The sequence below is a fragment of the Hyperolius riggenbachi genome, chromosome 12, assembly GCF_040937935.1.
Source record: "Hyperolius riggenbachi isolate aHypRig1 chromosome 12, aHypRig1.pri, whole genome shotgun sequence".
Taxonomy (NCBI): Eukaryota; Metazoa; Chordata; class Amphibia; order Anura; family Hyperoliidae; genus Hyperolius; species Hyperolius riggenbachi.
In genome coordinates, this window is record NC_090657.1 from 178,981,796 (window position 1) to 179,009,565 (window position 27,770).

At 46.5% G+C, this 27,770-nt stretch overlaps 1 protein-coding gene across 2 annotated transcripts in view; it reads right to left on the reverse strand.

The window, feature by feature from the left end:
* FAM110A (family with sequence similarity 110 member A) overlaps positions 1-27,770 on the reverse strand; it is an 897,957-nt gene that overhangs the window by 65,770 nt on the left and 804,417 nt on the right. Inside the window, exon 9 of one of the 2 annotated variants that reach the window (XR_011025181.1) lies at positions 7,229-7,452. The exons of the other annotated variant lie outside the window; for it this stretch is intronic. The gene's annotated coding sequence lies outside the window, so the exon portion shown is untranslated. Of the gene's footprint in view, positions 1-7,228; positions 7,453-27,770 lie in introns of those variants that run through there. 2 annotated transcript variants of the gene reach the window in all.

Here is a 27,770-nt window from a genome sequence, read left to right on the forward strand (position 1 = left end):
GCTCAAACATTTCCTTCACGGACACCTGACTGCTGCTGTGGGCAGAGGAGCAGTAAGCGCTCAAGGGCAGAGGCGGAGTGGAGGAGGGTGCCTGTGAAGGTGGAAGGGAGAAAGCGGCAGAAGCAGATGATGCACCTGAAGGAGGAAGAGGAGAAGGAGGGTGACTTTTCTTTTGTGTGCTGCTGCTGCTTTTGCTCAGGTGGCCATCCCATCCGGTTTGTGCCTTTTCTCCAGGTGCCTTCGTAAGGCACTTGTCCCTATGTGTTGGCCTTTCCACGGCTCAATTTTTGTTGGCAGAGCGAACAGATGGCTTTGGTCCGATCTGAGGCACACACATTAAAACATTTCCACACTGCTGAGCCACCCTGGGATGTGGGCACTATGGGGACCTCAGCAGCTGATGCTGAAGGGCAAGTTGGCTGGCTGTACATAGGTGGCGATACATGGTGCCGGACACTGCCACCAGCTGTTTCTGACGAAGAGCTGCCCCAGCTTCTTTCAGCAACTTCTCTCCTCCTACTACTCTCTGACTCCCCCTCTGAACTGTCCCCCTCTTCATCTCCTCTATTGGGAACATACAGAGGATCCCTATCATCGTCATCATCGTAATCATCCTGCCCAGCTTCGCTTGCCTCAGACAAATCCAAACATGCACCATCAGTAGGTCCTTCATCCTCCTTACACGTTACATCCATAGTGTTGCCGCGTAACTCAGACATATGAGCTGGTGAAAATTCATCTGGCTGTAACAACAATGGCTGTGCATCAGTGATTTCAACACTAAATAATTCTTGCGAAGTGTCAAATGCAGCAGAAGTGGTGCTAGTAGTAGCGCTGGTGGCTGAGCAAGATGAGGTGTTCTGTGTCGCTAAATACTCAACCACGTCCTGACAATCTTGGGAGGTGATGGGACGTGCCTTCTTCCGAGCACTGTACTGTGGGCCAGGTCCACACGAAATTACATTTACACGACCTCGCGCAGACCTGCCGGGTGGCCTTCCTCTGGCTCTGGCACTACCTCTTCCTCTACCTGTTTTGTCCATATCGGGTCGGGTATGCACGGAGTGGTATATCACACTGCGTGCACTCACGTAGGTAGGTGGGTTCACTTAACTGCACAGGTATGCGCACTGATGCGGTGGGTTCACTGAACAGAACAGGTATACAGTGGCGGGTTCACAGAACAGGTATGCAGTGGCAGGTTCACTGAACAGAACAGGTATGCAGTGGCGGGTTCACTGAACAGTACAGGTATACAGTGGCGGGTTCACTGAACACAACAGGTATGCAGTGGCGGGTTCACTGAACTGAACAGGTATGCAGTGGCGGGTTCACTGAACAGGTATACAGTGGCGGGTTCACTGAACAGAACAGGTATACAGTGGCAGGTTCACTGAACAGAACAGGTATGCAGTGGCGGGTTCACTGAACAGAACAGGTATACAGTAGCGGGTCCACTGAACAGAACAGGTATGCAGTGGCAGGTTCACTGAACAGAACAGGTATGCAGTGGCGGGTTCACTGAACAGTACAGGTATACAGTGGCGGGTTCACTGAACACAACAGGTATGCAGTGGCGGGTTCACAGAACAGAACAGGTATACAGTAGCGGGTCCACTGAACAGAACAGGTATACAGTGGCGGGTTCACTGAACAGAACAGGTATGCAGTGGCGGGTTCACTGAACAGTACAGGTATACAGTGGCGGGTTCACAGAACAGGTATGCAGTGTCAGGTTCACTGAACAGAACAGGTATGCAGTGGCGGGTTCACTGAACAGTACAGGTATACAGTGGCGGGTTCACTGAACACAACAGGTATGCAGTGGCGGGTTCACTGAACAGAACAGGTATGCAGTGGCGGGTTCACTGAACAGAACAGGTATGCAGTGGCGGGTTCACTGAACAGGTATACAGTGGCGGGTTCACTGAACAGGTATACAGTGGCGGGTTCACTGAACAGTACAGGTATACAGTGGCGGGTTCACTGAACACAACAGGTATGCAGTGGCGGGTTCACAGAACAGAACAGGTATACAGTAGCGGGTCCACTGAACAGAACAGGTATACAGTGGCGGGTTCACTGAACAGAACAGGTATGCAGTGGCGGGTTCACTGAACAGTACAGGTATACAGTGGCGGGTTCACAGAACAGGTATGCAGTGGCAGGTTCACTGAACAGAACAGGTATGCAGTGGCAGGTTCACTGAACAGTACAGGTATACAGTGGCGGGTTCACTGAACACAACAGGTATGCAGTGGCGGGTTCACAGAACAGAACAGGTATACAGTAGCGGGTCCACTGAACAGAACAGGTATACAGTGGCGGGTTCACGTTCACAGAACAGGTATGCAGTGTCAGGTTCACTGAACAGAACAGGTATGCAGTGGCGGGTTCACTGAACAGTACAGGTATACAGTGGCGGGTTCACTGAACACAACAGGTATGCAGTGGCGGGTTCACTGAACAGAACAGGTATGCAGTGGCGGGTTCACTGAACAGAACAGGTATGCAGTGGCGGGTTCACTGAACAGGTATACAGTGGCGGGTTCACTGAACAGTACAGGTATACAGTGGCGGGTTCACTGAACACAACAGGTATGCAGTGGCGGGTTCACAGAACAGAACAGGTATACAGTAGCGGGTCCACTGAACAGAACAGGTATACAGTGGCGGGTTCACTGAACAGAACAGGTATGCAGTGGCGGGTTCACTGAACAGTACAGGTATACAGTGGCGGGTTCACAGAACAGGTATGCAGTGGCAGGTTCACTGAACAGAACAGGTATGCAGTGGCAGGTTCACTGAACAGTACAGGTATACAGTGGCGGGTTCACTGAACACAACAGGTATGCAGTGGCGGGTTCACAGAACAGAACAGGTATACAGTAGCGGGTCCACTGAACAGAACAGGTATACAGTGGCGGGTTCACTGAACAGAACAGGTATGCAGTGTCGGGTTCACTGAACAGTACAGGTATACAGTGGCGGGTTCACAGAACAGGTATGCAGTGTCAGGTTCACTGAACAGAACAGGTATGCAGTGGCGGGTTCACTGAACAGTACAGGTATACAGTGGCGGGTTCACTGAACACAACAGGTATGCAGTGGCGGGTTCACTGAACAGAACAGGTATACAGTGGCAGGTTCACTGAACAGAACAGGTATGCAGTGGCGGGTTCACTGAACAGAACAGGTATACAGTAGCGGGTCCACTGAACAGAACAGGTATGCAGTGGCGGGTTCACTGAACAGAACAGGTATGCAGTGGCTGGTTCACTGAACAGAACAGGTATACAGTAGCGGGTCCACTGAACAGAACAGGTATGCAGTGGCGGGTTCACTGAACAGGTATACAGTGGCGGGTTCACTGAACAGAACAGGTATACAGTGGCGGGTCCACTGAACAGAACAGGTATGCAGTGGCGGGTTCACAGAACATGTATGCAGTGGCAGGTTCACTGAACACAACAGATATGCAGTGGCGGGTTCACTGAACAGTACAGGTATACAGTGGCGGGTTCACTGAACACAACAGGTATGCAGTGGCGGGTTCACTGAACAGAACAGGTATGCAGTGGCGGGTTCACTGAACAGAACAGGTATGCAGTGGCGGGTTCACTGAACAGAACAGGTATGCAGTGGCGGGTTCACTGAACAGTACAGGTATACAGTGGCGGGTTCACAGAACAGGTATGCAGTGGCAGGTTCACTGAACAGAACAGGTATGCAGTGGCGGGTTCTCTGAACAGTACAGGTATACAGTGGCGGGTTCACTGAACACAACAGGTATGCAGTGGCAGGTTCACAGAACAGAACAGGTATACAGTAGCGGGTCCACTGAACAGAACAGGTATACAGTGGCGGGTTCACTGAACAGAACAGGTATGCAGTGGCGGGTTCACTGAACAGTACAGGTATACAGTGGCGGGTTCACAGAACAGGTATGCAGTGGCAGGTTCACTGAACAGAACAGGTATGCAGTGGCGGGTTCACTGAACAGTACAGGTATACAGTGGCGGGTTCACTGAACACAACAGGTATGCAGTGGCGGGTTCACTGAACAGAACAGGTATGCAGTGGCGGGTTCACTGAACAGGTATACAGTGGCGGGTTCACTGAACAGTACAGGTATACAGTGGCGGGTTCACTGAACACAACAGGTATACAGTGGCGGGTTCACCGAACACAACAGGTATACAGTGGCGGGTTCACTGAACAGAACAGGTATACAGTGGCAGGTTCACTGAACAGAACAGGTATGCAGTGGCGGGTTCACTGAACAGAACAGGTATACAGTAGCGGGTCCACTGAACAGAACAGGTATGCAGTGGCGGGTTCACTGAACAGAACAGGTATGCAGTGGCGGGTTCACTGAACAGAACAGGTATACAGTAGCGGGTCCACTGAACAGAACAGGTATGCAGTGGCGGGTTCACTGAACAGGTATACAGTGGCGGGTTCACTGAACAGAACAGGTATGCAGTGGCGGGTTCACAGAACAGGTATGCAGTGGCAGGTTCACTGAACACAACAGGTATGCAGTGGCGGGTTCACTAAACAGGTATACAGTGGCGGGTCCACTGAACAGAACAGGTATGCAGTGGCAGGTTCACTGAACACAACAGGTATGCAGTGGTGGGTTCACTGAACAGGTATGCAGTGGTGGTTTCACAGAACAGGTATGCAGTGGTGGGTTCACAGAACAGGTATGCAGTGGCAGGTTCACTGAACAGGTATGCAGTGGTGGGTTCACTGAACAGGTATGCAGTGGTGGGTTCACTGAACAGGTATGCAGTGGTGGGTTCACAGTACAGGTATGCAGTGGTGGGTTCACAGAACAGGTATGCAGTGGTGGGTTCACTGAACAGGTATGCAGTGGTGGGTTCACAGTACAGGTATGCAGTGGTGGGTTCACAGAACAGGTATGCAGCCAGGAACAAGCTAAGCCTAACTAATCTTTCCCTATGAGAGACAGTCTGCAGCAGCTCGCCCTACTCTCACTAATGCAGGCACACGAGTGACCGTAATGGCCGCCGCTGCCTGCCTTATATAAGGGGGGTGGGGCTCCAGGGGCTAGTGTAGCCTAATTGGCTACACTGGGCCTGCTGACTGTGATGTAGAGGGTCAAAGTTGACCCTCCATGTGCATTATGGGGCGAACCGAACTTCCGCAAAACTTCGCCTGCGGGACGCGAACGCGAACCACGGAAGTTCGCATGGAACCGTTCGCAGGCGAACCGTTCGGCCCAACTCTAGCAGGCAGTACAGCGGATCCCGACAGAGATCGGCTATTTCCGAGCAGAGAGCCGCAAAAGTGTCCTCACTGGAGCCAGGAAAGGTAAATATTGCACAGCCTGACAAATTGTCGTCTGTGCGTTCGGTGGGCTGCAGCAAGCCTGCTGTGGGACACAGGAGGATGGGGAAGCCTCGATAGGATCCGGAGGCTTCCCCCTACCAAGGTAAGTACCCCCCAGGGGAACTTTTTTTTAGTTAGTCTCTTTAAAGAGAAAAACTGTAGTGAAAACAACAATGCATAAAATGGTGTTTTGTTTTTTTTCACAATATTCATTTTTGGATTATTTAGTCAGTGTTTGCCCATTGTAAAACCTTTCCTCACCCAAATTCCCATTCTGAAATTTAACACTGGTGGTGACATCTTTAGTCCTACCAGATGATCTATAGGGAATGTTGGTTACTAGGAGTTTTATGCACAGAGGAAGATACTGCTTGCTTGGCAGTTGGAAAAAGCTATTATTTCCCACAATGCAACGAGGTTCACAGACAGGAAACTGTCAGGAGCAAGGTCCTGACATCACACTGTGGGAGGGGTTTCACCACAATATCAGCCATACAGACCACCCTGATGATATATTTGAGGAAAGGTAAAGTTTTCTCACGGGAAAGAAGTCATCAGCTACTGATTGGGATGAAGTTCAATCCTGGGTTACAGTTTCTCTTTAAAATTTGGCCAATAAAAAAATGTTAGGAAGCTCCTTTGAATGTCCCAATCAGTTGCATATAGTTTGCATTAAAGAGGACCTGAAGGGAAAAAAGTGCCCCTGGGGGTACTTACCTCAGGAGGAGGAAGCCTCTGGATCCTCCCCCGTCCTCCTCAGCAGAGGTGAACCAGCACTGGGACTTCCCCGAAGATCTGCTTACTGTCACTGCGCGCAGGTGAACTAGCAGCTTTCCGCTAGGATTCCAACGACAACAGCCGAGCTAATCTGGCCTGCTGTACTGCACAGGCACGAGATGCGACTGGCCAGTAGAGTGGACCCCATCGGCTGGGCTATTTCCACCTAAGCAGTAAGCTACTAGTGCTCCTGCATGGAGTGGCGTATGTTATTATCATTGTTTTCGTGTTTCCGGGCTGCCAGCGCTGGAACAGGGGAAGCCTCATTAGGCTCCAGAGGCATTCCCCTTCAGAGCTATCTGGGTTTTTTTTAAGTGTACCTGAGATGTTCCAATATAAAGATTTTCAACCGGCGCTTCCTCCAGCCCCATGAGCACAGATGTGTCCCTCGCTGCCCTCCCCAATGCCTCCGCTTGTCTGCTATCAGTCCCAGTAATCCTGCTCAGACGCATCAGTCGGCTCTTCTGTGCATACGCGGAGGGGCAGTGCATGCGCAGAAGAGCTGAATGGCTCGACTGAGCAGGATTACCGGGACTTATTGCGGCTGAACGGAGGAACTCAGGAGGATAGCCAGATAAAGATCATTTTGTTGTGATAAGTAGTGATAAAGTTATTGGCGAGTAAAAGGTAGTGACACTGAAATGTGAAAATTGTGCGTTATAATGACTGTGAACTGCAATGGAGACTGGCCATACAAAGCCTGCATGCAGCAATTTAGAATAACACATTCTGTTACTGTGAATTGTTTTGCAATGCTAATGACCACTGTGAACAGGGTTTTAGTGGTGAAGTGGTTAACGTGCCCAGTGAAGAGAAAATGTCCTCCGGCACACACTTGGCCTTTCCTGATTTTGGGCACTGCAGAAGCTGCTCTAGTTCTTGCTACAACCATGAAAGGATGTCCATTGACTGATTACTCAATAGAAAGTAAATAAAGAAAATGCAAAAAATCACGATACTTGACTTTCATTAGGTTTGCCTTATTCTGACTACATACAATAAATTCTTATACAGTCACCACATTAGGCAAGGTAATAACGGCATCTGACGTCAAGCAGGAGGCTTCATACCGGGGTAAGCGGTCCCGGTCACCTTATGATGCAGACCTGTATTGTTGTCCTGTTATTGTGTTCCAGGATGGGAGAGCAGCTGTTCAGGATGACACGGACTGTCTCTGGCCCATCCTGGCCTCAGATTCTATAACGGTTAATAATATCACAGGGATAGCTGTATCATCAGCTGCGCTTCCTCAGCTAATCACAACATATCCTTCCCCTCCGCTGCCCTTTCCTCTGGGTCATGCTGCTTCAACGTATCCTGTGTGCATAAAGAAAAGATGACACTGGATTCAACAGCAAACTCCAATCAAGTCACCACGGAACTGTGAGAGGGCATGGGAAATACAACACAAAATCTACATCTATCCAGAACATACTGTATATCAAACTTTTCAGCTTCAGCAAGCTGAACACACCATTCAAGAGAATCTGACCTGAAGCTTATACTTACCTAAGGAGAGGGCAGCCTTTGGATCCTATTGAGGCTTCCCTCGTTGTTCTCCTGCGCCACTTGCGGACCCTCCAGCTGATCAGGGCTGCGCTCCTCTTGTGGCATGAGTGCGACTGTGTCTGCCCAGTAGTACGCAGCCGCTCTTGCATAAGCAAATCCCGCTTACTGCGCAGGAACGACCGTAGTCATGCAGACACAGTACAGCTGCCCTCATGCTTGAAGAGTAGCGCGGCCCTGATCCAGAGCTGGATCATCAACCAGGCAACCTAGGCAGGTGCTTTGGGCCTAGTGGGTGTCAAGGGGCACACCTGCCACCTTTTCTGACTTCTCTCCACTTTAGCTCGCCAAAAGAACCATAAGGAGGCCCAAAATCTACTCCCTTGCCTAGGGCCCCAATGCATCTTAATCCATCTCTGCCCTGATCAGATCACCAACAAGCCCTTGTTGGTAGCCTTTACAAGCTCCCCAAGCAGGAACGGGGGTCAAGAGGACTCCATGGGAAGCCACATTAGGATCCAGAGGCTTCCCTCTCCTTAGGTGGTAAGTATGTGATTTTGTACCCAAGCCTCAACTCAGGTACACTTTAACGGAGACTTGAGATTAAAGAACAGGCTGTATTTATACTTACCTGGGGCTTCCTCCAGCACCATGAGGTCCCTCTCCGGCTACTCCATTCTGCCGCTATCTAGCCCGGTAATCAGGCCGGACATGCTGTTAAGCACATGAGCAGCTCGGCTAAGTATGAGCCCCCCTTCACGCTGCCAAAATAGTACTGCACAGGCGCAGAAAGCTTCTGGGGGTGTGCGGCCTAGATTACTGGGCCAGATAGCGGCAGGACGGAGAGGATGGCGATGGACTTCACAGACGTGATGGGGCAGGAGAAAGCCCCAGGTAAGTATAAATACAGCCCATTCTTTAATCTCAGGTACACTTTAAAGCACAGGTGTGGAACTCCAGGCCTGGGGGGCCGGATCCATGCCAGTGTTTAGGATGGACTGAGAAAGAGAGGAATGTGCTCTACCTGATGGACCACACCTTTCCTGATTCAGACCCATCAATTCATTTGAGCTGTGAGGACCTCGGTCCTCGTAGGACTGGTTTGACATCCCTGATTTAAAGGAAACCAAATTGGAAGAAAACAAACATTTACTTACCTGGGGCTTCTTCCAGCCCCCTGAAGTCTTCCCTTGCCAGCACCTAGACCTCTGCCGTTCCCCCGGTGTGCCCCTACAACACTGGATGTGCGGCCCAGAGCCACGCACCTCCTCCCACGCGATTGCATAGTAAGCAAAAATTGCTACTGTGCATGCGCAGAAAGCTCCCGGTCGCGGAAATGCAACACAGGACGTGTGCGGCCGGCGCCATGCATGCGCAGTCAGTTGTGGACAGTGGAAGAACGGCTGATCGCATTATCACGACGAGGGAGCAGGAGGACTTCAGGGGGCTAGAAGAAGCCCCAGGTAAGTAAATAGGCATTTTTTTTTCACTTAAAGGAAACCAGAGACGAGACAAAGTACTCATACTCAAAAGTTTTATACATACGTGGGGCTTCCTAAAGCCCCATCCGCACTGCTCGCTCCCACGCCGCCATTCTCAGCCTTCTCCCTCTGCAATACCGGGTCCCCTAACTTTGGCCAGTCTGAGCATGCACAGTGTACTCTCTCCGGTGGCTACTGTGCCTGCACAGTACTATTCTCCACCGGAGAGAGAGACGGAGGGAGCACACTGCGCTTGTATCGACTGGCCAAAGTTACAGAACCTGGTACTGAAGAGGGATAAGACTGAGGATGGCGGCGTGGGAGCGAAACGTGCGGATGGGGCTGGAGGAAACCCCATGTATGTATAAAACATACTTTAAAGTGATCACCCCCACGCCGTCTTCCTCTGCCTCCTCATTCACTCAGTAGTAGCCAAATTAGATTGGCCAGTAGGGGCCAGGCGGCGCATCGTAGTTCACCTGTGCGTGCATCCTCGCCTCGTTCCCGCGGCTGGGAGTGTTCACAATGGTGCAGTGTAGTGTAACGTTTACAGTGCAGCCAGTGCAGTAAGACGCCAATCGTAACGCACTGCATGTAGTGGTTTACCGCAAAATTTGTGTCTTTTAACAGTAAAGGATACTGGGCTTGATTCAGTAAACGGTGCTAACCCAGTTAGCACGCCTAAAGACTTTGGGCGTGATAACTAGGGTGCTAACTGGGTCAGCACCGTTTACTAAATTTACATTGCGCGCAAAGTCCCACACTGAAAACTTTGTGTGCCCACAGCGCGGTGTGCGAGAAATGTCGCATCACGGTGCGACGAAAACGGTGCGTTAATGCGCCTATAAAGTCGCATTGCGTGCGACTTTAACGTCACATAGTGCGACATTAAGGTCGCACCCAATGCGACCTTATAGGCGCATCGGGTGCGCTGTTTTTGCGGTGCGCGCGCAAAGTTTTGCGTGCGGGACTGTGCGCGCGATGTGCATTTAGTAAAGGGTGCTAACCCAGTTAGCACCCTAGTTATCACGCCTAAAGTCTTTAGATGTGAATTTATCATGCCTAAACTAACTTTAGGCATGATATAGGGCTTTTCACAGGCGTGCTAACACTTAGCACGGTTTACTGAATCGAGCCCACTGTATGCTTCAATGTATGCAATGCAAGGTGCGGATAACATGCGGCACAGCTATCCCATTGCGTTCCTACCGGTACAGGGAACTCCTATTCACACTGTGACTATTCCCACTGTGACCCTAGCCTTAATGTCAAGTAATGCATGTGCAACATAAGCTTACACTACACCCGGAGCCATGGTTGAGGTCCTGCATTGTTAACAATGTCCTCAATATGTGCACCTTACAGGTCCTTCTCAATAAATTAGCATATTGTGATAAAGTTCATTATTTTCTGTAATGTACTAATAAAAATTAGACTTTCATATATTTTAGATTCATTACACAAAATTGAAGTAGTTCAAGCCTTTTATTGTTTTAATATTGATGATTTTGGCATACAGCTCATGAAAATTAAAAATTCCTATCTCAAAAAACTAAACATTAGCTTACCTGGTAATTTAATTTTAAGTAACCCTCCAGGACAGGTATACATCGAGATTTGGCCCCTCCCAGGAAACAGGAAACATCCACAAGCCTCTCTATAAATAAAAAACTTTGTCAGGTATCCGGCAGTATTAAATAAAGAAACATTCCAACAGGTCTCAACTACCTGACACCTAACCATTCATAATAGTGTCTTATATACATTTATACATAATTTATACCTTTGCATTTTTAAACACTATGTATCATAAAAGGAAATGGGGTGGGTTACCCCACCTGTCCTGGAGGGTTACTTAAAATTAAATTACCAGGTAAGCTAATGTTTAGTTTTTTCCATTAACCCTCCAGGACAGGTATACATCGAGATGATTCTCAAGTAAACACTAACTTTAGGGTGGGCTGACCGCCTCCAAGACTTTTCTTCCAAAGTCTTGGTCTGATGAAGATATCCGATCCAATCTGTAATGCCGCATGAACGTTCCCAAGTTCTTCCACGTTGCTGCCTTACAGATCTCCATAGAAGAAGCAACAGCTCTGAAGGCTCAAGTTGCTGTCCCTCTAGTAGAATGAGCTCTTAGATCTTTCAGCGGAGTCGTTTCCATGACTTTATAGGCCTCCATAATACATAATTTGATCCGGTTAGCTATCGTTCTCTTCGAAGCCCTCTGTCCCACTAGTTTTCCGGTGAAATTTACAAAAAAAGGGCTTCAGTTTTCCTTAAACTCTACTCTCTCCAGATAATCTTTAAGAATTTGTCTTATGTCCAACAAATGTCGTTGTTTCTCATTATCATTTGTTGGATTAGGATAAAAGGTTGGTAGTATAATTTCCTGCGATCGATAGAAAATATCCCCAACTTTCGGAATAAATTCTGAACTGGTTCTAAGGACTACCCTATCGTTATAAAAAATACAATAAGGCTCCCTGCAGGATAAGGCCTCAAGTTCACTCACTCTCCTTGCTGAGGTGATTGCTACTAAAAATATTGTTTTGAACGTTAACAAACGTAAATTCATGTTACTGGCACAGTCAAAAAGGAGGCTTCGTCAAAGCCTTCAAAACCAAAGATAAATCCCAGTTCGGGAATGGTTTAACAGCAATTGGCCTATTTCTCTCTATTGATTTAACAAACCGAGCAATCAAGGGATGACCAGCCAATTGTCTGTCTAAAAAAACAGAAAGCGCTGAAATTTGCACCTTAATCGTACTTAAGGCCAATTTCTTATCAACTCCACTCTGGAGAAATTCTAAAACAGTAGCAACTTCATTAGATCTAAATCCTGACTGTTCCTTCCATAATTTATAAGTTTTCCAATATTTCAGGTATATTGTTCTAGTGTTCTTTTTCCGCCTCTTAATCAGAGTATCTACTACCTTATCTGATAGTCCATACGTCTTTAGAATGTGCTCTTCAGTAACCAGGCTGTTAACTTCCATTTGTTGATGTCTGGAACAACCTGCCTCTGAATCAAAATTAAATTGTCCAGAAAAGGAAGTAGCATCGGCTCCGCCACTTTTAATTTCAGAAGCAGAGGATACCACGACCTTCGTGGTCAATTTGGAGCAATAAGAATCACCTTTGTCCTGGATGCTGCAATCTTTCTCAATACCCATGGTAACAGATTCAGCGGAGGGAATGCAAATGCTAGATTGAAATCTCATGTCTGTGACAAAGCATCCACTGCCGTTGGACCCTTTCAAGTGAATTACTGTAATTAACACCAGAATCTGTTCTGCTATGTCCAGTATTTTCAACGCCAGGGTCAATAGCTTGTGTGACCTTGTTCCCCCCTGGCGATTTATATACGCCACTACTGTGGAATTGTCCGTCCTTATTTGCACCTGCTTGACTGCTATCAAATGTTGAAATGCTATCAGAGCCAACTTCACCATCATCAATTCTCTGTGATTTGCAGACTGATTTTTCATATGATGCTGCCAAAGACCCTGTGTTTTGAAATCTTGAACAATGGCCCCCCAACCTAACAAGCTTGCATCTGTGGTCAAGACTACCTGAGTTGGAAATTGCCAAGGTCTGCCCTGAGATAACGAGTGGGAAATAGTCCACCAATCTAGACTTTCCTTTACCTGCACCAGAATCTGTACTAACTGATCCAAAGTTTCGATTGTCTTGCCCCAATTTTTCAAGACCCAACTCTGTAGGATTCGTGAATGCTTCATTGTCTACTGTACTGCTGGTGCCACTGAGTTTAACATTCTCAGGAGTCTCATTGCATCCCGTATCGAGATGACATCCAATCTTTTGAGATTTCCCACCTGCTGTATTACCTTCGCAGGCTTTTGCTCCGGTAAGAACATCTTCTGTTCTATTGAGTTCATTATGAATCCCAGAAAAAGAATTTTCTGAGTGGGCTCTAACTATGATTTTTCCAGGCTTACACTCCACCCTGCTTGCTGGAGTTCCTTTACAACTATCTCTGTAGAGCAAAAATGTTTGCCTTGATTCTGCCATAATTAGAAGATCGTCCAAATAGGGAACAATCATAATACCTCTTTTGTGCAGATGTGAGATCAGCTCGGGTGAAAATTCTCGGAGCGGACAGTATGCCCACGGGGAGGCAACCTGATGCTTTATGAAAGGCTTGAGTGGTTTGAGATTCAGAATTAGACGATACTTGCCCTACGGTTTTTTCACTAGGAAGATTTTTGAATAAAAAACCCTTTACCTGCTCCAGAACTGGCACCAGAGTGACCACCTCTCTTGTTAACATATCTTGTAGAATGCAAGATATGGCCCTCTGTTCTTGGTTTGACCTCAACTCTTTTGTCACTATGAACTTTGTTGAAGGTCTTTGTTGGAATACAATATGGTATCCCAACTCGATCAGATTGAGAATGAATGGGCTGGTCGCAAACTTCTGCCACTGCGGGAGGAAGGAGCCCAACCTTTCTCCCACAGCTTCTTCGCTGTCACTGCTGCTTTCTTGTAGTGGAGTCTGAACCGCCAAACCATGCATTTGGCTTGTTCTGCTCGCGAGAGAAGGACCAGGGTTTACGTCCGTCTTGGGGTTTGGTTTTATTCTCTTGTCCTTCCGAAAAAACTTTTCCCCCTGTCTAAATTGCCTTTTCTTTAGGGAAACCCTTCTTTTTATCTGATGTCCTTTCAAGGATTTCATCCAACTGGGGACCAAACAATAGGTCACCTGAGAAAGGAATGATACCTAACAGGTTTTTAGAAACATTACTACCCTCCCAGGTTTTAATCCAGATATTTCTTCTGGCCACGTTAGACAACGCCGCCGCTCTTGCGGTCAAACTGATAGATTCCGTTGCCACATCTATAATGAAGTTTATAGCCTTAAACATTACGGTAAATGAATTTAAAATAATGTATTTACTTGACCCCATCTTAATGCGACGCATTACTTGATGCATCCATAAATCTAGGGTACGGCCTACACATGTAGTAGCAGCAGCAGGACGGAAGTTTGCGCAGGTAGCTGACTAAGTTTTCTTTAAGGCAAACTCAGCTTTTTTATCTGATTGTTCTTTTAGAAAACCTAGATCTTCAAAGGATAATTCATTTTCCTAGTGGACCTGCGAAAAGACTGCATCCAACTTAGGGCATTTACCCCACTGTTTACAGTCCTCTTCTGCAAAAGGGAATCTTCTTTAAAAGCCTCTAGATAAAAAGACCTTCCTATCAGGGTTCTTCCACTGACTATTAATCAATTGTTTAGTAGATGAATGTACTGGAAAAACCATTGGTTTCTCTCCTTCCATGCCCGCATATAATGCATCATGCGTAGACACTGAAGAAAGAGCGTCATCCTTCAAACCTAAAGAATCATAAATTGCCTTTAACAATTCCTCTGTCTCGTTAGCAGAAAATCTAAATTTAGACATTTTATTCTGATCTTTTTCAGACAAGTCCTCATCAGAGTCACACTCAGAGATACCATCAGAGTATTCCTCTGGTTCAGAATCTGACAAGACAGGACAATTTGTTTTAGCAGATGCTTTCTTATGCCCTGTTGCCGATGGTGAGGATTCTTCCATAGGTCCACCAGCAGCTCCTGTCAGCAGGTACTGCTGTTTGATCTATAGGATAGTTAGGCATAACAGTAGGTGATTGAGCAATGACTACTGGTTGTTGTACAATTGGCTGTGGCACCGTAGCAGCTGAAGAAACAGATCCAGACGGCACTTGTGCAATAATAATAGGTGGAGGATTAACACCAGATTGAGCCGACATGGATTCTCTAAACACTTTCATTGACTGTCATTTCCTTGCGAACCATTTTAAGGAAATCTTTATAAGCCACAACAGACTCTTCATTCAAAACACAAGTTGCACACTGCTGACATAATAACTTATTCCAAGGCACCGGTAGCTTCCCATTACAAGAGGGACAGCGTTCTTTAGGCCTAGCAGTATCCAATGCTTCAATAGCAGTAGCAGATGGAGCAGAGGATGAAGCTGCTGTACTCTGTAATAAAATAAACTTAATACAGATATTGTTTAACTGCCATGCAGCCAGAGTAACCACAATCCGCCACAGTGTGAGGCAACTTCCCACAAGAAGCTATTCACCAACCAAAAAATTCCCCATAACACAGCCAGTCCAGTGAGCCACCTTAGAACAGCCTTCACACAAACAACTGTTTTACATGTGAAAAACGCGATACCTTAGTATCCGGCTTAGGCTCATGTGCCCTGGGACCTCCTGAGCAGCCTACAGGCCTCCGCTCGTCCCAGGCGCTGGTTGTGCTCCATCTTGCGTCCTGCACGAGTGCCCAGACGCGGGGAATGCTGCGCATTCTTCAATCCGGCGGGCGGAAGTGACGACATAAGCGGAAACGGAAGTGTCCCGTCCGCCATCATGGATACTGGCACGCTGCGCCCGCTCGGCCTCCGCCTTCCCTGCAGCGTGCCCTCGTCCTTCCAGCCGGCGGCGCCTGCCAAGCAAGAAGCTACCACAGCCATCTCTCTCCCCAGACCCTCCACAGCGGCTATAGAGAGAGATAAGCGGCTGACAGCAGATAACATTGCCTCATGATCCTCACCTGTCCCCGCAGCACCAACAGTCCCTAGCCCCCCAGGCTCTCCAGGACATGCAGCGCAGGTATAGAGAGACCTGTCCCTGGAACAGGAAACATCCATACTGCCGGATACCTGACAAAGTTTTTTATTTATAGAGAGGCTTGTGGATGTTTCCTGTTTCCTGGGAGGGGCCAAATCTCGATGTATACCTGTCCTGGAGGGTTAATGGAAAAAATTAGCATATCATGAAAAGGTTCTCTAAACGAGCTATTAACCTAATCATCTGAATCAACTAATTAACTCTAAACACCTGCAAAAGATTCCTGAGGCTTTTAAAAACTCCCAGCCTGGTTCATTACTCAAAACCGCAATCATGGGTAAGACTGCCGACCTGGCTGCTGTCCAGAAGGCCATCATTGACACCCTCAAGCAAGAGGGTAAGACACAGAAAGAAATTTCTGAACGAATAGGCTGTTCCCAGAGTGCTGTATCAAGGCACCTCAGTGGGAAGTCTGTGGGAAGGAAAAAGTGTGGCAGAAAACGCTGCACAACGAGTAGAGGTGACCGGACCCTCGTAGTCACTCACTGCTGCTCCAGCCCCCCCCCCCCCCCCCCCCCATGCCAGCTAATTTCGTTTTTGCTGACCTTGGGGTCGGCGGGCCGCATTGCGTACATTTTTACACATTCCCGCTGGTGCATGAACATTAACACATACATTTTACGCGCAAGTGATGCAACGTGTAAAAATTTACGCATGGCACCACTAACGCGTAAAAATGTATGCGTTAATGTTCCTGCACCAGCGGGAATGTGTAAAAATGTACGCAATGAGGCCCGCCGACCCCGAGGTCGGCAAAAATGAAGCTAGCTGGCATAGGGGGACTGGGGCAGCAGTGAGTGACTACGAGGGCACAGGATGGTAGAAGCCACAGGTAAGTAAAACTTTTTTTTTTTTTATGCCTGACGATTCCTTTAAGGCCGCTATCGAAGCATCCTGGGCCTCCATAACACCTGAGCAGTGCCACAGGCTGATTGCCTCCATGCCACGCCGCATTGAAGCAGTAATTTCTGCAAAAGGATTCCCGACCAAGTATTGAGTGCATAACTGAACATAATTATTTGAAGGTTGACTTTTTTTGTTTTAAAAACACTTTTCTTTTATTGGTCGGATGAAATATGCTAATTTTTTGAGATAGGAATTTGGGGCCCCCCAGGATAGGTTAGATTAGGTAGCTGCCCCCCCAGGATAGGTTAGATTAGGTAGCTGCCCCCCCAGGATAGGTTAGGTAAGTAGCTGCACCCCCAGGATAGAATGTTTTTTTTTCTTCACAATGATCGCGCTGCTTATCGGAGAAGCAGCAGATCATTGCGGGGCTTAGATCAATGAACGGGAATGGATTTTCCCGTTCATTGATCACCGGGGGCGAGCGGCCGGCGGCGTGTTTACGAGCGGGAATGCGTGCTAGAGCGGGCGGGAGTGCAGGCAGCGGCGGGAGCGTGTGGGGGTAAAGTGGTTAGTACTTCAGTGGTGCTAACCCATTTTTTGTTTTTGTCTCAGTGAGGTACTGGGGCAGGGGTCTAGGCACACCTTTTGTCTTACATTGGTGCTCTGCACCTCACTTGTTTCAATCCAAAGATCACTAAGAGTTTGAATAATAACTTTGGCGGTGGTCTTACCTCCCTCGAAGTTGCGTTATTTGCCAGAAACATTTTCTCAGCCGTCTCAGGTCACCGTTCAGTGGTCTGTTAAATCCCATACCCACTACGTGATTTTTACAAGGACTGGCGATTATTTTGAGCCATGAGTGATAGTTTCTGCGATCTTGCATTGTGGGTACAAGCACGTAATTACACAAATGACGATTGGTGACAACAACCGCCACGATGGATCAGACTCCCGCACAAAGTACAGCGATCATTTGACTTTCCGTTCCTGCCTGTGGTGTGCCGTCGCATATTCCCACAGGTAGGAAGATGGATTCGGGAATTTCGTTTGTCGGGAGGCTTCGCTGTGAGGTTCCCCGATCCATAGGTGAATATTCAGGTTAAGGCTTCCCACGTGACCTCTGATCGGTTAGTCAAGCGCTGGAAAATCCCTGTATACACGTGCAAGACAAGTTGTCCAGCAGGGATCACGACTCAATCCCTTGGGTGATATTGCAGGGCCGAGGCTTTACAGAAGTTACAAGTGACATAAGCTACTAGAGATGATCAATGTCAATTATAAGCAGCTTGAAACTGGACAAATCTAAATAACTTCCTGTCAATTTTATTGGTCCAACTTTAAGCTGCATAGTGTGCTGGTTAAGGGCGCATCTCTGATGGAGGCCATTCGGAGGCGGCCTGGTGTTGCGCTGATCCACCTTTTGCGCAATGGTTAAGGGCTCTGCCTGACACAAGAGGCCAGGGTTAAAATCTCAGCAGGGGGAATGAGCAGCTTTCAAAAAAAGGGGGCAATTTATCATTTAGAGCAGAGTTCCCCAACCCTGTCCTCAAGGCCCACCAACAGTACATGTTTTGCAGAAACCCACACACACATGTACAGGTGGGGTAATTAGTGTCTCAGGAGAGCTGATTAACTACCTCTGTGGATTTATGCAAAACATGCATTGTTGGTGGGCCTTGAGGACAGGGTTAAAAATCCCTGGTATAATGCACTGGAAAGGGTTTATTTCCCATGTAGCTGTAATAGGTATTATATATTAGGTGGCTCTGTACCTCTTACTGACAAGGGTTTGGACTTCATGTCCTCATGCAAGAATCAGAGGTTAAACGCTGCACAACCTGAAAAATAAGATTGCAACGCAATAAGCTTGTAAAGTTGCATTGTGGGCTACTGCTGCAATACAACCCATAAAGAGCAGCATATAGTCCATGAACTTAACGCTGGCACCACATGCGTGTTGCCTCGGTAACGTACTGCATGCTGTGCCTTATTCCATCACTGCAAAAGTAGCCGTGTGATAACCTCATTGCAATATAACTTCATCGTGTAGCGTTGCAACTATATTGTCCGTTGCACTGCGACGCAGTAGTCGTAATTTTTCCTACATTTTCAAAAGCATTCCCTGAATAACATTAGCACAATCTAAATGCCAGCCTGAATTGTAACGAGTAGGTAGGCTGGCAGGCATCGTTCTACAAATCCTTACCAGGAAGTTAAAAAGGCTAAACAAAAAACTTTGACCCTCTCATTAGGAGATGGACTAGTCTGAAACTTGCCGATATGAGGATAAGAGCTGCCAGATTAAATAGGCCCTGTAGAGACATAGAAGAATGCAGTAAATTATCTAGGATACCCACTTTTACGTTTCCTGGTTTTAGCATCATGATAACTTCCTATATTTGTATGTAGCTCCACCCTCCCAGTGATGCTTAGCCTAGGCTGTTTAGCTATGCGAAATTCCCCTCCCAGAGCACTCTAAAGGTGCGTACACACATGCGACTATAGTCGTTTGTAACGATCATTCCCCGATCTTTACCAACGACGATCGTTACAAAAAACGAACCACCGACTATTAAGGCAAACGACGAACGAGCCAAATCGCTACAAAAGAAAGTTCTGTCTCGGCGGATTTTTTCCAACGACGATCGTTTGCAAAAGTAGAACATCGTTGGAAACGATCGTTCGTACGTACTAGGCTTGACATGCACATTTCGCTATTTCTCCATGAAACTTCTCATTTTTATGCGCAAGCGCAATAGAACGAACGTTACATCACGTAAAGCAACTAACGATCAGATCGTTACACACATTTTAAAACTAACTTTACTTAGGTCGTTCTTTCATCAATTAAAAGTTCGTTCATCGTTCTCAACGAACGATCGTTGTCGCATGTGTGTACGTAGCATCGGAAACCAGGTATTATTTGCACTGGCTTTAGAAATCTCAGAATCGCACATTCAGAGCTGCACCTGACAGGGCTAAAGATGTCACCCCCTGTGAAATGTCAGAATGTAAATCAGGGAGAGGAAAGATTTTACAATGGGAAACACTGGCTACATAATTTATACTATGACATTTGCAGTAAAGTGCCAGTGCAATCAGTAACAGCACAGTTCTGAGCTCATGTAGTGACCCAGGTTCCTGTGTGCACTGGCACTTTACTGAAAATGTCGCTGATGACAGCTGCATTTCATTCCACGTCAACATTCCTTCATACCCTTCTAGCCCTGCTTAAATAAATTATAAATTAATGTTGTAAAAATAAGCAAATTGTATTCATTACATTATTTTCACTACAGTTCAGTACTACCTACTGAAAGTGCCAGCTGCATAGGAAACAAGCCATTTACAGTGCCTTTCACTACAGGTCAAATGTACAATATGCATGCATTTTATTGTTTTTCAGTGTTTTTTTTATAGTTCTACTTTAAGAAAAAACAAAAAAATGCATCAGAATTTACAGAACTGAAGTGAGAGAGATATGGAGGCTGCCATATTTATTCCCTTTTAAAGGAATACTGAAGATAACAAAAAAAAAAAAAAAAAAAAATGACATTTACTCACCCGGGGCATCCCTCAGCCCCCTGAAGCTGGATGGTGCCCTCGCAGCTTGACTCCGATCCTCCTGTCCCCGCCGGCGGCTACTTCCGGGTTCGGCGACAGCCTCCGACAGGCTGTAGACGCGGCTGATTCTCCGCGTTCCCAGCCGCTATATCACCCTCTATGCTATAGACACACACACACACACACACACACACACACACACAATAGCAGCATAGAGGGTGATATAGCGTCTGGGAACGCGGAGAATCAGCCCCGTTCCCAGCCTGTCGTCGCCGAACCCGGAAATAGCAGCAGGTGGGGACAGGACGATCGGAGCGGGGCTGCGATGGCACCATCCAGCTTCAGGGGGCTGAGGGATGCCCTGGGTGAGTAAATGTCATTTTTTTTTTTTATGTTGGCTTAAGTATTCCTTTAAGCAATACCGGCTGTCCTGCTGATCCTCTGCCTCTAATACTTTTAGCCATAGGCCCTGAACAAGCATGCAGTAGAGCCGGTGTTTGACATTACTATCAGATCTGACAAGATTAGCTGCATGCTTGTTTCTGATGTTATTCAGACACCACTGCAGCCAGATAGACCAGTAGGGCTGCCAGGCAACTAGTATTGTTTAACAGGGAATCAATATGGCAGCCTCCATATACTTCTCACTACAGTTGTCCTTTATCAAGCCCGATTCTGAAGTAATGTTCCAAACTTTTGCCGCTGATAAATAAGCACAAAGAAATAACACTTCACAGAGAGAGAAGCAGCTATATCCAAACAGCAAATCACAAACCAAAAACCAGATGCCGATTCAGTGTATCTTGTTCTGTCGAGTATTTATTATGAGATTCAGTGATTTCCTCTGAACGATTTATTAGCAACAGGTCAGAAAACAGGCGTTTTATTTAATATGCAGAAGCAGCCAAAGACAGAAGGGCTAGCCCGGAACTCCAAACGCGCAGGGACAGCTGCAGGTTCCGGGCAGTGCAAGGACACTAGTTGGAAAATGGAGTAGTCTGTTCATCCCTTGCAGATTGTATACAGTTTCACCAACTCTGTCTCCACCATACCAGCACTGTCTCTGTTAAGCCAAGGATCCCCTGTCATTGTATCTTGTCACTGGTTTATAATAAAGAACACAGCTTATGCTGCTGTTGTCTTGTGTTTTTGTTTGTTTGTTTGTTTCAATTTCTGCATCACAACAGTTATACAGAATACCCAGATAACTCAGGGTGACACAGAACCACTAGGAAATTATAAAGGGGTAAAAAAAAAAAAACAACAAACAAAAAAAAAAAAAAAAAACACAAAAAAAAACTGAAAAAGCCCTTCAACTAAAAAGCAATGCTCAGGGCCCTTTTCCACCAGCGCGTTTGCGCTGGCTGAATCGCAAAAACGCAAACCGCTAGCGATTTTACAATCGCTACGGTTTGCTTTTTAACATAGGAATCGCGGTAGGTCATTTCCACTACCGCGATTCGTTTTTTACTTGATCGCGATCGCGCCGCGGAGCGACTTTTGCCGCGATTTTGCTATGTAGTGCATAGCATAGCAAAATCGCGGCCGCGAACGTCGGGGAATCGCCGCTAATTGCGATTCAGCAATCGCTAGCGTTCAGCGTGAACGCTAGCGATTGCTAGTGGAAAAGGGCCCTCAGTGTACTTTTGCCTTAGGGCCCTTTTCCACTAGAGCGATTGCTGAATCGCAAAATCGCAAATCGCTAGTGATTTTTAAATCACTAGGGTTGGTACTTTATCATAGAAATCACGAGAAGTATTTTCCACTACAGTGATTCGATTTGGAAATCGCTAATCGCAAATCGCAATCGCTTGCTGGAGCGATTTTTACAATGATAATGCAATGCAAATGAAAATCGCAAATCGCAATCGCATAACAGAATCAATGAAAAATCGCAATCGCAATCACTGACGTTTGTGATTTGCGATTGCTAGTGGAAAAGGGCCCTTAGTGTACTTTTGCGATAAATCTGCTTTAAGTGAACAACTGTGGTTTTCTATGAAATATCACTCTTGAATATGCAAATCATGCCATAGAGCAGGCTTTCTCAGCCATGGTTGCTCGAGTACTCTGCAGGGGGTCCTTGGCATCTCCCCCCATCAAGCATACTATAACAGGGTGTACTGTAATCATAAGCACTAAATTGGAGGTCAGAATAATAATGGGCACATTACTAAAAAAGCACTAGGATAAGGAGACCGTAAGTATAATGAGGGACAGTGTAATGGGGGTAGTGAAATAAACAGCCTCACCTACTTTTAAAGACCATGCCTCCTGCAAAATAAATGCAGGTGTTCCTTGGGATAAAAAAAAAAAAAAAAAAATTGTTTGCAGGGGTTCCTTGAGATCCAAAAGTTATTTTAACCACTTGAGGACCACAGTCTTTCTACCCCTTAAGGACCGGCCACTTTTTTTCCATTCAGACCACTGCAGCTTTCACGGTTTATTGCTCGCTCATACAACCTACCACCTAAATGAATTTTGGCTCCTTTTCTTGTCACTAATAAAGCTTTCTTTTGGTGCTATTTGATTGCTCCTGCGATTTTTACTTTTTATTATATTCATCAAAAAAAGACATGAATTTTGGCAAAAAAATGATTTTTTTAATTTCTGTGCTGACAATTTTCAAATAAAGTAAAATTTCTGTATACATGCAGCGCGAAAAATGTGGACAAACATGTTTTTAATAAAAAAAAAACCATTCAGTGTATATTTATTGGTTTGGGTAAAAGTTATAGCGTTTACAAACTATGGTGCAAAAAGTGAATTTTGCCATTTTCAAGCATCTATGACTTTTCTGACCCCCTGTCATGTTTCATGAGGGGCTAGAATTCCAGGATAGTATAAATACCCCCCAAATGACCCCATTTTGGAAAGAAGACATCCCAAAGTATTCACTGAGAGGCATAGTGAGTTCATAGAAGATATTATTTTTTGTCACAAGTAAGGGGAAAATGACACTTTGTGACAAAAAAAAAGAAAAAAAAAAGAATCCATTTCTTCTAACTTGCGACAAAAAAAAATGAAATCTGCCACGGGCTCACCATGCCCCTCTCTGAATACCTTGAAGTGTCTACTTTCCAAAATGGGGTCATTTGTGGGGTGTGTTTACTGTCCTCGCATTTTGGGGGGTGCTAATTTGTAAGCACCCCTGTAGAGCCTAAAGGTGCTCATTGGACTTTGGGCCCCTTAGCGCAGTTAGGATGCAAAAAAGTGCCACACATGTGGTATTGCCGTACTCAAGAGAAGTAGTAGAATGTGTTTTGGGGTGTATTTTTACACATACCCATGCTGGGTGGGAGAAATATCTCTGTAAATGACAATTTTTTCATTTTTTTTACACACAATTGTCCATTTACAGAGTTATTTCTCCCACCCAGCATGGGTATGTGTAAAAATACACCCCAAAACACATTCTACTACTTCTCTTGAGTACGGCAATACCACATGTGTGGCACTTTTTTGCACCCTAACTGCGCTAAAGGGCCCAAAGTCCAATGAGTACCTTTAGGATTTCACTAGTCATTTTGCGGAATTTGATTTCCAGACTACTCCTCACGGTTTAGGGCCCCTAAAATGCCAGGGCAGTATAGGAACCCCACAAATGACCCCATTTTAGAAAGAAGACACCCCAAGGTATTCCGTTAGGAGTATGGTGAGTTCATAGAAGATTTTATTTTTTGTCAAAAGTTAGCGGAAAATTGATTTTTATTGTTTTTTTCACAAAGTGTCATTTTCCACTAACTTTTGACAAAAAATAAAATCTTCTATGAACTCACCATACTCCTAACGGAATACCTTGGGGTGTCTTCTTTCTAAAATGGGGTCATTTGTGGGGTTCCTATACTGAACTGGCATTTTAGGGGCCCTAAACCGTGAGGAGTAGTCTGGAAATCAAATTTCGCAAAATGACCTGTGAAATCCTAAAGGTACTCATTGGACTTTGGGCCCTTTAGCGCAGTTAGGGTGCAAAAAAGTGCCACACATGTGGTATTGCCATACTCGGGAGAAGTAGTACAATGTGTTTTGGGGTGTATTTTTACACATACCCATGCTGGGTGGGAGAAATAACTCTGTAAAAAGACAATTGTGTGTAAAAAAATCAAAAGATTGTCATTTACAGAGGTATTTCTCCCACCCAGCATGGGTATGTGTAAAAATACACCCCAAAACACATTGTACTACTTCTCCCGAGTATGGCAATACCACATGTGTGGCACTTTTTTGCACCCTAACTGCGCTAAAGGGCCCAAAGTCCAATGAGTACCTTTAGGATTTCACAGGTCATTTTGCGAAATTTGATTTCCAGACTACTCCTCACGGTTTAGGGCCCCTAAAATGCCAGTTCAGTATAGGAACCCCACAAATGACCCCATTTTAGAAGGAAGACACCCCAAGGTATTCCGTTAGGAGTATGGTGAGTTCATAGAAGATTTTATTTTTTGTCAAAAGTTAGTGGAAAATGACACTTTGTGAAAAAAACAATAAAAATCAATTTTCCGCTAACTTTTGACAAAAAATAAAATCTTCTATGAACTCACCATACTCCTAACGGAATACCTTTGGGTGTCTTCTTTCTAGAATGGGGTCATTTGTGGGGTTACTATACTGCCCTGGCATTTTAGGGGCCCTAAACCGTGAGGAGTAGTCTTGAAACCAAATGTCGCAAAATGACCTGTGAAATCCTAAAGGTACTCATTGGACTTTGGGCCCCTTAGCGTACTTAGGGTGTAAAAAAGTGCCACACATGTGGTACCGCCGTACTCAGGAGAAGTAGTATAATGTGTTTTGGGGTGTATTTTTACACATACCCATGCTAAGTGGGAGAAATATCTCTGTAAATGACAATTGTTTGATTTGTTTTACACACAATTGACCATTTACATAGAAATTTCTCCCACCCAGCATGGGTATGTGTAAAAATACACCCCAAAACACATTATACTACTTTTCCTGAGTACAGTGGTACCACATGTGTGACACTTTTTTGCAGCCTAGGTGCGCTAAGGGGCCCAACGTCCTATTCACAGGTCATTTTGAGGCATTTGTTTTCTAGACTACTCCTCGCGGTTTAGGGCCCCTAAAATGCCAGGGCAGTATAGGAACCCCACAAGTGACCCCATTTTAGAAAGAAGACACCCCAAGGTATTCCGTTAGGTGTATGGCGAGTTCATAGAAGATTTTATTTTTTGTCACAAGTTAGTGAAAAATGACACTTTGTGAAAAAAACCCAATAAAAATCAATTTCCGCTAACTTTTGACAAAAAATAAAATCTTCTATGAACTCGTCATACACCTAACAGAATACCTTGGGGTGTCTTTTTCTAAAATGGGGTCACTTGTGGGGTTCCTATACCGCCCTGGCATTTTACGGGCCCAAAACCGTGAGTAGCCTGGAAACCAAATGTCTCAAAATGACTGTTCAGGGGTATAAGCATCTGCAAATTTTGATGACAGGTGGTCTATGAGGGGGCGAATTTTGTGGAACCGGTCATAAGCAGGGTGGCCTTTTAGATGACAGGTTGTATTGGGCCTGATCTGATGGATAGGAGTGCTAGGGGGGTGAAAGGAGGTGATTGATGGGTGTCTCAGGGGGTGGTTAGAGGGGAAAATAGATGCAATCAATGCACTGGGGAGGTGATCGGAAGGGGGTCTGAGGGGGATCTGAGGGTTTGGCCGAGTGATCAGGAGCCCACACGGGGCAAATTAGGGCCTGATCTGATGGGTAGGTGTGCTAGGGGGTGACAGGAGGTGATTGATGGGTGTCTCAAGGTGTGATTAGAGGGGGGAATAGATGCAAGCAATGCACTGGCGAGGTGATCAGGGCTGGGGTCTGAGGGCATTCTGAGGGTGTGGGCGGGTGATTGAGTGCCCTAGGGGCAGATAGGGGTCTAATCTGATAGGTAGCAGTGACAGGGGGTGATTGATGGGTAATTAGTGGGTGTTTAGGGTAGAGAACAGATGTGAACACTGCACTTGGGAGGTGATCGGACGTCGGATCTGCGGGCGATCTATTGGTGTGGGTGGGTGATCAGATTGCCCGCAAGGGGCAGGTTAGGGGCTGATTGATGGGTGGCAGTGACAGCGGGTGATTGATGGGTGGCAGTGACAGGGGGTGATTGATAGGTGATTGACAGGTGATCAGTGGGTTATTACAGGGAAGGACAGATGTAAATAATGCCCTGGCGAATTGATAAGGGGGGTCTGAGGGCAATCTGAGCGTGTAGGCGGGTGATTGGGTGCCCGCAAGGGGCAGATTAGGGTCTGATCTGATGGGTAACAGTGACAGGTGGTGATAGGGGGTGATTGATGGGTAATTAGTGGGTGTTTAGAGGAGAGAATAGATGGAAACACTGCGCTTGGGTGGTGATCTGATGTCGGATCTGCGGGCGATCTATTGGTGTGGGTGGGTGATCAGTTTGCCCGTAAGGGGCAGGTTAGGGGCTGATTGATGGGTGGCAGTGACAGGGGTGATTGATGGGTGGCAGTGACAGGGGGTGATTGATGGGTGATTGACAGGTGATTGACAGGTGATCAGTGGGTTATTACAGGGAAGGACAGATGTAAATAATGCCCTGGCGAATTGATAAGGGGGGGTCTGAGGGCAATCTGAGCGTGTAGGCGGGTGATTGGGTGCCCGCAAGGGGCAGATTAGGGTCTGATCTGATGGGTAACAGTGACAGGTGGTGATAGGGGGTGATTGATGGGTAATTAGTGGGTGTTTAGAGGAGAGAATAGATGGAAACACTGCGCTTGGGTGGTGATCTGATGTCGGATCTGCGGGCGATCTATTGGTGTGGGTGGGTGATCAGTTTGCCCGCAAGGGCGGGTTAGGGGCTGATTGTTGGGTGGCAGTGACAGGGGGTGATTGATGGGTGATAGGTGATTGGCAGGTGATTGACAGGTGATCAGTGGGTTATTACAGGGAAGGACAGATGTAATTAATGCACTGGTAAATTGATAAGGGGGGGGGGGGGGGGGGTCTGAGGGCAATCTGAGCGTGTGGGCGGGTGATTGGGTGCCCGCAAGGGGCAGCTTAGGGTCTGATCTGATAGGTAACAGTGACAGGTGGTGATAGGGGGTGATTGATGGGTGATTGATGGGTAATTAGTGGGTGTTTAGAGAAGATAACAGATGTAAACAATACATTTGGGAGGTAATCTGACGGCGGGTTTGCGGGCGATCTAATGGTGTGGGTGGGTGATCAGATTGCCCGCAAGGGGCAGGTTAGGGGCTGATTGATGGGTGGCAGTGACAGGGGGTGACAGGGGGTGATTGATGGGTGATAGGTGATTGGCAGGTGATTGACAGGTGATCAGTGGGTTATTACAGGGAAGAACAGATGTAATTAATGCACTGGCGAATTGATAAGGGGGGGTCAGAGGGCAATCTGAGCGTGTTGGCGGGTGATTGGGTGCCCGCAAGGGGCAGATTAGGGTCTGATCTGATAGGTAAAAGTGACAGGTGGTGATAGGGGGTGATTGATGGGTGATTGATGGGTAATTAGTGGGTGTTTAGAGGAGAGAATAGATGTAAACAATGGATTTGGGAGGTGATCTGATGTCGGATCT